Source organism: Vanellus vanellus (assembly GCF_965231255.1).
Source record: "Vanellus vanellus genome assembly, chromosome: 12".
NCBI classification, from domain to species: domain Eukaryota; kingdom Metazoa; phylum Chordata; class Aves; order Charadriiformes; family Charadriidae; genus Vanellus; species Vanellus vanellus.
Genome location: NC_138917.1, coordinates 2,017,431 through 2,028,634, shown reverse-complemented (window position 1 = coordinate 2,028,634; position 11,204 = coordinate 2,017,431). Strand labels below are relative to the sequence as shown.

At 43.7% G+C, this 11,204-nt stretch overlaps 1 protein-coding gene across 1 annotated transcript in view; it reads left to right on the top strand.

Moving 5' to 3' along the window:
• Positions 1–1,789: 1,789 nt before the first annotated feature.
• Positions 1,790–11,204, top strand: part of CDH5 (cadherin 5) — a 31,209-nt gene continuing 21,794 nt past the window's right edge. The window contains exon 1 of the mRNA XM_082489466.1: positions 1,790–1,932. The gene's annotated coding sequence lies outside the window, so the exon portion shown is untranslated. The remainder of the gene's footprint in view (positions 1,933–11,204) is intronic.

The window sequence follows — 11,204 nt, the reverse complement described above, 5'->3', positions numbered from 1 at the left end:
AGCCCTGAAACACAGCATGCTGAAATGCCTTTAGAAACTTCTCACTTCTTGCCTTGAACTTTACAGCAGAGAGAAAACAAGTCAACTAATACAAAGCTTATTTAGCACGCACCAAAACAGACCTTGACAATCTAGGCCTGCTGCCCCAGGGCACACAGAGAGAACACAGGGGATTTCTCTTTTCCTTTTCTGTGCAGTGGACGTGAAGGGCTCCCTTATCCTCATCCTTTGTTTAGATTAGCTAAATAGCACACTTACTCCCAAGTCCAGAGATAGGAAGATCAAAGGCTATGCAACCGTTGTAAATACGGTTGAAGTCATTTGCAAAAGTCAATCGTATCTGGGACCGCTGTCTGCTGTGGGTACCAGATTATCACCGAGCTGCATCCTGACCAGATAACTGCAGTTCCCTGGAAAACTCCTATCAACATCCTCCCTGCTCTCCTCTCAGCAATGACACAAGAACGGCTTATTTTCTTGTAAGGAAACTTAACTCCAGTTGGTCTCCTTATGTAAGACTTTGATCAATGTCTCCTCATTAGTTGCTTAACTTTTCTGAATAATTAATGTATCAATTTTTTTTAAAGAGCAATTAATCTTTGCTGCTGTACATCATAAAAATGTGAAACAATCTAACTGACCTCAGCCTCCTAGCAAGCCAGGAAATCAATGCCTCCACCTGTGCTGGACTGTGATGACAAATAGGGACAAGAGAGTATTTAACTGTGGAACATTATTATTTGAAGCCCTACTTAAGATACATTGAACATTTGCCTACATGTATTATAATTGGTTCAAAAAATGTGAGATTTGACTTAAGTCCCCCACTTCTCAGATTTTCTTCTGCATTATTAATAAAAAAAATCCTCTTCCGTTTGCACGGTACAATGCCAGAGACACCTCTTTGCCTTCAGCTTTAATCTGCAGATGGGGTCAGAAAACGGCGGGTGGCACGGACGAAGGCATCCCGGTCCCACAGAAGGGTCTGGGCTCTCCGGCTCGGCTGGAGAAAAGCCCACTGGCTCACCAGGTTGGGCTCACTGCACACCACCCCGACTTCAGTTTTATGGGGGTGACAGTAAAGGCACAGTGACGCCTGCGCTTTGGGGAGCCTGCCCCGCGCTGCCCCTGCCCAGCAAGTCAGGGATGGAACACAGTCCTCTTCTCTCCTTCCCTTCTCTCTGCCCTGAGGGGTCTTGAGACTTAAAACTAACCATAATCGAGACGTTACAAACATTTTCCCCTTCTGGAAGGCCCACCTACACTGTCTTGCTTCTGGGGTGATAATTTCACCTGTGAAAAATACTGTTGGATTTCCTTTTTCTATCCAGCGCTGAGAGAGCCTTACAGGAACCCCGTCTCATTCACGCGGGGGCTCTGGCTTTTTTGCTTGCAGGTATAAAAATCCTTACATGTAGGACATCTCCAAACTGCTTTGAAAATCCTGTTTGTGCAACACAGGCATAGTCTGTGCTGATCAAATATCAGGCGCTATTTAAAATACCATTCGGATGTTTGCTAACTCCTAAAACTCTTTATAAAAATGACACTAAATAACATACCAACTTTTGTGTTTCTCTCTGAGCCGATTTCCTTTTATTCAGCTCCCTCATTAGAGTCAGCAACAAATAAGTAGGTATAGCAATAATAAGGCTAAGTTTATCTTGCTTCCTACACTCCCTTTTCTCACTGTATTACTAAGACTTGGAACAATAACAGGATGCCGGGATGCAGGATGGGAAAAGGCTGACTCCCAGCTGGAAAACCTTGGAGACTGGAGAGCCGAACACTCCCAGTATTGCTTAACAAAACGAGAAGTGGATTCTTCTATTTGATCTTCTTTTTCTGTATACTGCTTAACGTTTTGGGATACTGTTGATTTTCGTTTGCCTGATTTGGGAACAAAGCAAAGCTCCGCCAACTCTGACTCAGGTAAGGGATAAACCGTATTTGCTGTCCTTCAGCTATGAAGTTCGTTGCAAAGGGGTTTTGTCTCCACCAAAAATCTCTTCTAACGTCTTAAATAATTTAAGAAATACCAGCAGACAGGCCATGAATTTTATACATGTCCACAGAGTCCTTCGGCCTCACACTGATGGCACTTAAACCAAATTAAGTGCAGACAACAGCAGAGCTGTTTACAGTTCGCACTGGAAAACCTCTGCCTTTCTTGGGCTATAACACAATATTCCCGGATTGTTTGAAAGAAGAGCCATTTTCTGCTTTTTTGTGGTTCTGTTTTGTAATATTTAGATGATGTTGCTGATGCTCATCCATAATGGAAAAGGGACAGAAATGGTACTGCAAATTGCACCTGTAAGCCCTTTAGGAAAGGATTTCACTTGCAGTGCGGACGGTGACAGGCTTGGCTCTGCTCTGAGTGAGCAGGTGTACGCTGCGCTGTGATTTGAGGCAATGCGTTTTATCAAAGCGGGGACCGACTTGGTATCTGTCTTTAAGGTGCTACGGCTTGATTGTGACCAACGCCAAGAGGAGGTGAAAGGCACCCCGTACACGAGCCAGCTTTGGCACGGGTCTCCGGCTAAGAGATTTGCTTAAGGCTTAGAGGGGAGTTTACATAAACACATCGGAGACTTGGTCTCCTAAATCTCAAGCTTAAAGTGGCCCCGGTACTTTCGCACCCTAACCCTGGACTACCCGGTTCTACAGCCCCCATACTAAAAGACCAGCTGTCTTATTTTAGAAGCTTCTTGATCTCAGTGGTCCAAAAAGAAGCGTTTTTTTCTGATGAGGTATTTTATGAGCAGCGGCTTGGTACAAAAAGTTGGTTGAAAAGGCTTTTATCTTACCCTTAAGATAGTGGAGCAAGTCCCTGAGCTAACAAGTTTGCTGTACAGCTTGCAGAGACAAAGCATTTATGCATAAGAGATGAACTGATACTGCTTTTTCTGTAAGAACTCTATTCTGCAATAGTGGGACTGTCAGCGTGCACAGTACCTTACTGTGCTGGTTGTCACGCTATAATAAAGATAAAGGAAGGAAAGAAATGCAAGGAAAAAAGATACGGAAGAAGAATTTCTGTGAGAAAATCTGTTCCATTCTTAGCTACTGAAAACACCGAAAGTTGGTTGCTACTGCAGTTAACAAAGGTAGAGTTAATCAATGTGTCCCTGCCTCCACTGATTAGGAATCATTGTATCAGCATTTGTAAAAGCATACAGTATTACAGATGTTCGTGTAGCAAAAAATATTAGACAAAAGCAAGAATACTCCAATGATTTACAAAAGCTTCTCATCTTAGGTTAATTTGTGCCTTGTAACAACAACCAATATACCAGAAACAAATGACAGAAAGGCTGACTTGCAATTTATCTGCTGTATCTCCAGCAGTTACTTTTTATCCTTACATAAAGCGTGACCAACAGGAGAGATGGACACAGGATTAATTTAGCATATGAAAGCCTTAGAATAGTCCCGTATACTATAGGAAAGAATGTGAAGTTACAAACGATAAAACAAATGAATTTGAAAGCAAAAGATAAACTAAATTAACAAATCATTCCTGCTTTGGCCACAAACCCAGGCTTTATTTTTCGGAGTGCTACAGCTGCACTGCATTGCAACAATAAGTACTTCCCAAAGCTTTGCTCTTTAACATAAGATCATAAAACCGCTTTCTAAGCATTTTCAAACAAATGCTAACACTGAAATTAAGCCATGAAATAGCTCCACGTCACTCGGCAATCTGCAGCTTGCAGAGAGCGAGATTAGGCAGAGAAAGTTCCACCCAAACAGCGAGAGGTTTGCTGCCAGGTTTGCTTCATATCCTGCCTCTGTTGAGTCAAACAACCGAAAACAGGATATAGGTAAAAATCACTGGGGATAGTTTAGAGGTTCCTCTGATTTATAGCACTTAGGAACAAAGGACTTCACTGTGCATCCGTAAATCAATTACTTAATTCGTATTTCAAATGAAAAATAGAAATACTTTTAAAAAAATCTTTTTTCTTGTCAGGGTACATGTCTAGAAAGCTACAGGCTTAAATCAGGCCAGCTAACGCTTTATATTTTCTAAAAAAGCAGAGGTTGGCAGAACAGAGGTAACTGATTATTTCTAGCAGCTGAGCCTTCAGTAAGGAATCTTCACGGTTATTTTTGCCACGCGTTCATAATTCAGGTTTTTGCTCAGGTTCTAGAAGCTTAATTCAGAGGTTCAAATGTTCTTGCCAAGTAGAAAATAAGAGGTTCTCTGTGAGAAATTTGCTGGCCATTAAAATGTTTTGGTGCATTTCTTTTGAAACAAATGTCTTTCCCTTTGTTATCCTTGTGGGTTTACAAATCAAAAATCCCTCAAAGTTTAGCCCTGACACGACTGGTTTCCCTTCTACCCGAGAACACAGCAGAGAGTGATTGTTCCTGTAAAGTGGAGATTTGCTAGGACAGAGAGATGCCCAGCTCACCATCACTAAGGTGAAACAATTCCCCACACGTGCCTTTGAAGAGCTGATCGGAATTTGCACTAGGAGAACAGAGCTTAGCAAACCCAGAGCTGGGTACCAGTTTGGTCCTTGATGAGAGTTTGCTTCATCCGTCTGTGGACTTCAGGTCAGCACCCGCTCCATGCGAAGGGCCTGTGCAGGTGTATTTCCACCACAAACACAGAAAGCAGACAACACTGGTGCCACCATCATGATCAGGAGACACCACTTTTGCTGCCGAGAAACCTGCAGGCATCCCGCTCCAGGGCTCGTCCTCAGCCCAAGGACAGAGCCCACTGCAGCCCCGGGAATCCCACCAACACGAGTAATGCTGGGAATAATGCTGTGCAAAATGAAGGCACATCACTCAGCAAGGCATGTGCCACCTGCCTCCTAAATTCTGCAGGAAGTCCGATCTTCAAATAGAAAAAAATTAATAAAAAATTGTGAAGGACCTGTTTACAGTTCTTCAGTGCAAGAACACAAATTAGCCCCTTCATTCAATGAGAACCTGAGCTTCACTCATCTAGATCTGAACTGCAAATTTGTCAATAAGCACGAACTAGCTATATTTTGAATGTAAGATTTTGCCAAACATTTTAAGTAAGTTTTTTATGTAACATACTCGTGGGATGGATGTTATTTGTGCCGTGAGTCTATTTTGTACATATGCTGCCATACACACCTGTTGGGCGGGCAGTGGGAAGATTTGGGGCCCAGCTCTCGTAGGTGCTAATTAAAGTCCACAGACATTCACAGAACTGGACCAGTCCAGGAGCTCCGTGTTTTCCAGGGCTGGGTAAAGACAGGGGAAGGCCAGAGGGGAGACTCATCCATCCACTGCAGGTGCTCACACTGCCTCCACTTCAGTTTGGGTACTCTGAGTGCATCCAAGTAAAGATTCCCAACCAGTAACCCAGACAGAGCCAAGCAGGCAGATGGACACTCTGGCAGACTTTTCTCCAGACAAGTATTTTTGTGTGAGACAGACAGCAAGACTGTCTTACAAAAGATTAGGAGCGGCATGTGGAAGTGTTATCAAGTATCATCCATGAATGGGTCCAGAACTGATAGTGAAAATGACTGATATTTCAGGGAAAGGACAAGCATGGTTACCTGGGACACACTGCAGAAATTGTAGGGGCACCTTTCCAAAAGACCAGTGGAGAGGAAAGAGTATTCTTCTGCCCTAACATTGCTATCTGAAACGCAAGGCGTTCCAGGGCACCACCATAGTCTGAGGCAGACCAAAAGCAGAAATGTTTTAAATTCTTCATTTTTCAAGATCCAAAGCAGTCAGTCTAGCTGTCGTCAAAACCTTCATGTTCCTGTGGGATTTCACCACCATCCTTTTGCCAAAACTTTAGGAGAAAGACCCCCCAGTTTCTATTACACATTCTTTTTAAAAGCCCACTATCGGTCTCCACAAATGAGCAGCAGCACATCTGGCTCTGCCCCTGCTGAAGCCATCCATTCCTCTGCATCCTCCTCTCCCCAAGCCCACCAGCAACATCTGGAATGGTCCTCCTGACACCTGGCAAAGTTCAGAGGGCACAAGGTGGGTTATCTGCAGCGCACACAGGCCCTCGTCCTTATTGTGTATGACAGTGTAAAGGGAAATTCCACTTCCATGGCATGTCTGAAGGATATGGTTGAGTTCCTTCTCCTGCCTTTGTCCACATTTCTAAGCAATGCTTTGGTAGGATCAGTCTTCCTTTTCCCCTTCCTTTTATGATGCTATCTGCTATGAATTTGTGTTCTGGAAACCCTCTAGGAGTGCAAAGTCTACCTTACAACATACCGCTTGAGGAGACTGACTCTCTCATGCAAATGATAGGAAATCCTGCCATTGATGGGAATTGTTCCTGTGATAGGTTCAGCTTCATCGGCAGCATCTCCACTGGCATAGAGTTTTAGGTTAGCTTCTCCATTCTTTTTGTGGGATATTCCCTCCCTCTACCTCCAGTCCTAGACCTGAATTCAGAGATCTGCATTATATTACTGGCTTTTATCGTCATTATCTTTCAGATATATATGATCTGTCTGCAAGAGAACCAGTTGACTCATTCTAGGGTTAGGCCAACCGATCAATACTACTAATAGGGTATCAAACTTTTCACCGCCTACTCTATGAATCCAAACCTGCAGGGAAATAGTATTATTGTCCATTTGCTCAGTGCTGTTAACATTAGGAGGTTTTAAGCCGCCATTAAAACATACACAAATATTGCTACACTATGGATGTTTTAGTACCACCCAGACTACCAATGCACACCACCTAAAACACATATCCAGCACAAAAATTAAGAAGCGAGGGCAGAAAGCAGAGAGCAGGAAAAGCAGAGTGCTTTCTGTAATGGGTTCATTTTACAAAGACAATAATGGGAACTTGACAGTGACAAAGCTATTGCAGAGCTTTATCATCTGTAGCATCGTTTAACAAACGCATTTGCTTTGTACACTAGATTTGCCAGCAGCAGCCTCGGTAAAAGTTTAGGATTAGAATAGATACTGAGTCCTCCAGTAATTGCACTTGGAGATGACTTAAGTTTCAAACAGGAAGAACGGGGCACATTTCTCTTTGGAATATATCGCGTCATTTTCCTGCTGTGAAGTGGCGAGCTGCATTACCTGCCTTATAAGGATTGATCTCTGCTTCTTTAAATGAAGAGAAAGGCTTCGTTCGCACAAGAAAGGGGGTTTCAGCGGCCACGATTAAAATATGAGCTGTAGGAGAAATAAACGTTCCACTTACACAGCCACTAACTAAGGAGAAAAAAGAATTCCCATCTCAGCTTAAGAAGGACCTCCAGCTGTGTTTTGGATTCCAGCAGCGAACCCACAAGCGCAGCACCGCTGTGAATAAGAACTTCCCAAAAGTCAGAGTGCTTTAAGGCCGCCAGCTCCCGGGGGGCGCAGGCTGCTCCCCGCGCCCGGCCCCAGCCGGGCACCAGCAGCGGCCCCCAGCCCAGCCCAGCCCCGGGGGCTGGCTTGACGAGACCTGTGGGCAGAAATGCCCCCGGGCCAGCCAGCTGAAAGCCCCCAGCTCTCACTTTTATCACTTTCACAAGGACTGCCTACCACCTGTGAACAAAAGCATGGCCTGCCCTGAACTGCCCTGAACCAGGGTGACTCCTGCAGTCACGTCTCGCACGTTCAGCTGGCACTTGCTACGGTCGCAGCCCGTTTCATGAAGGGAGATCTCCTTGGGTGCCCCTTCCCTCACTGCCTCCGGACTGGGGTTGTAAAATTCATCAGACTAATGACCTGCTTAAGCCAGTGCGTAGATAATGGAGCAAAACACAACACAACGCTGTGTTAAATCACAATCACTCCCACATGGAAACAGATCCGTACAGAAAAAAAGTCTAGCTCTAAAAAAAGTCACAAAACTTAACAACGTCCTCATCTTTTCAAGCTTCCCTATGTCCGAGGCCTGAATTTTCAGGGCCTCCAGCTTCCCTTTATCAGCACTGTAAGCTGGAAATTTGCTTCCTCGGTTTTATTTTGATTTGAAGATGAGATTTTCCTGACAAGAGCTAAGCTGAAAGTAAAAATCTCGAAAGGCTCATTGTAAATTCCTAAGAGCAGCAACAATACCATTTGTATCATCTCACAACACATGGAGATTATAACAATGGAAATGTTCCAGGAAAAGACTGGAACTATAGGGGTGGGCAGAAAAGGTCTTAAAGTTAATTAAGCCTGGTCTGGAAGTCTAGTTGAATAAGGGCAGGAAATAGAGAAGAATGAACTGACATTTGAATTAGACATTTTACAAAGGGAGAAAAAATATTGAATACTAATTACCAAACAAAATACATCCAGACACACCCTGTTTTTCTAGCCTCTTGCCTGGCCAGAAAACAAAAAATTTATGTAGATGTACATGCTTTCTTTATCTATCTGCCACAAAATTAAGTTTCAGCAGAAATACTAGTGCATTCAGTTACCCAGCAGAATAACCTGGACAAAGGGATGCAGACACACAGCCAGCTGAACATGGCTTCTCTGCCTCAGATTACTGTTAGCGCAATAAATATCAATTGCAGCGACCTGTTCGAGACAGATACTTTTGCTCTTGAGCTTTTGTTGAAGGAAAACGTCAAAAAAATCTTATCTGCTGTAAACACAGCCACATTGTACTTCAAAAAAAAAAAAATCGTATTTATTGCATGCAGTTCCTCAAAAGATGGGGGCTTTCCTCAATCAAAGCTACTCAGTCAGAGCTCTGTGCTAGGAAGCCTCTCTGATATTAAGGCTTTATCTGGAAACAAAGGGGAAGTGGAAAAAGCTCTATAATACATTATGCTCGTAGTGTCCCTTATTTTGTTTCAGCTTGGCCAAACTCTTAAACATTCAGTGACAGCTTCGGCTAATCTCTGTGTACAGCACACCTAACCAGGGGGCAGCAGCAAAACAGATCAATTCTGAAATACGCACACAATTCATCATAGGAAACAAAGCTTCTGGAGAGAGATGCTTGAGAAATTTTTTAGTGATCCCAAATGCCTCCAATATAAGCGGACTGTTCCATTTCTTCGCTGGCATGAGCCAAATAACTTTTGGAGGATTTCCTTTTCCGCTTCTCACCCAAACCCCCACTCCCCAAAAATGAAACCCTGTCCTCTGAGTGTGGGAGGTGCTGGGGATGAGGGAGGCTCAGTGCTGAGACACCCCCACCTCTGTCTCTCCTACCGGAGCCACCACAGTTCAGGCCAAGCAAAAGGGCATGTAGTGATAGGACGAGGGGGAATGGCTTCAAACTGGAAGAGGGGAGATTTAGATGGGATCTTGGGAAGAAATTCTCTCCTGTGCGGGCGGTGAGCCCCTGGCGCAGGGTGCCCCGAGAAGCTGTGGCTGCCCCATCCCTGGAGGTGCTCAAGGCCAGGTTGGACGGGGCTTGGGGCAACCTGGGCTGGGGGGAGGTGGCCCTGCCCAGGGCAGGGGGGTGGGACTGGATGGTCTTCAAGGTCCCTTCCCACCCAAACCATCTGATGATTCTATGATTGGATCTACAGCCATGTAAATATGCCACCGAGACTGACAGAGCCTCAATCATTCTTCCAAGTCAATGAGACACTTTGCAGGAATGAGTACCCCTGACTGCAAGATCATCCCTGAAACTACTTTTGGGATACAAGGAAGAGAAGCAGTTCTTAGCCTGTCTGTAACACTGGCACCTCATCACTATTTTCAGCATCTGTCCTTATCAATAATTAATTTGTACGGGAGATATTTTCCTCTTAACTTTATATTTTGGGTAAAGAATTCATAGGGGAAAATGTTTGCAGTTCCAAACTATGCATGCAGGGTTTATCCCATCCGTCTCATTAGATCATTTTAGAACAGGACTGTATTTAATGCAAAGTTAACCCCCCCCAAAATAGCTCAGATTTCCACACCATTTGGCAACCGTCGACAAAAGACATGTGGCCAAGAACAAATTTTCTGTCATTTCATTGTTAGTTTCACCTCTGCAACATCTGCAAAGCAAATAAATTGTATTAGTCATAGGTCCTGCGAGCTTCCCGATTTTAAAAAAATTGAATGCTCTAAATCAACAGAGCAGCGAATCTATACGATGAGGTGATAATATTCCGTACCAAGACCCAAACTCTGCTTGTGGGTTTGAGCATACTCACTAAACACCAGAATATTGCTGCTCCTTAGGGGTCATTCAGCCCTCATACAGCTGCTCTGAAAGCTCAGAAGCTGCAGAGAGCTACAGGAGAGTAGTTTGTGACCTGAAACTCTATGCTGTCCATGCTGGCAACAACTAAGAGAAAGCCAAAATCTCCTCTTTGTGGTATTTATTTTTTATGAAACAGTGTCACAAATTGGCTTAATAATTTAATCACAAATGACCTTCAAAATATTTCAGCAGCTGGGTTTATACTGGGCAATGTGCTTAGGCACATTTTATCCCTTGGTATCTTTTGTACTAACATATTTATACATGAAGTAAAAGGCTTTATGTATGGAAAGACTGGCCAATACCACTTGCTGCTTCTTTAAAAAACTCTAATCCATTTTGGGGTCACTTCAGGGAAAGTTTCTGTAGTAAAGCATTACATGACTATAGTAACACGGCCCGAGTAAGAACTCTTCAGCAGCACCAGAACAGGTATATTTCAGTGCTTCATGCACTGTATCTGTTCAGTTTCAAATTGGTCATAATCAGCCTCAAGTATCTCTACAGCCTCTGTGATGACAAATAACATTATTGTGACAAATGAGTACAGACATTGATTCTGTACCTGGCATGATACACGATCTGCATGCTGAGAGTGCAAAATGAGGAAGATTCTTAAAACTCACCCAATGATTCAGTGTGGCTCTGACAGACTGTCATACGTATTTCTCTCCCGGGCGAGGGGGAAGGCCAGCAGTTTTACTAGGACGGGTGGATTACTTGCTAGGCATACCAGGAGGCTCAGATGAACGGAAAACAGTCATCCATTAAAACAATTACACTGCGTAACTGTTCTGATGAGAAGAGAAGAAACTGGTCGGTGGTCTCGCTGCTCATTTTGATTTCCAACTATTGTTTCACCTTCATCACATATATCATCCTCACCACTGCAAACAACCCTCACTTAAGCAGCGCACTGTCATTTCAACAACAGGAGCGATTCAAGAATTACTGATTTATCTAGCCCAAAAATGAAGGGACCAGCCCAGTAACTAAAACATGTATTTAATTTGCTTCTCAACGATCAGATTTGCAAGTAAGAAACTTGGATAAAAACCAGGTTACTACAG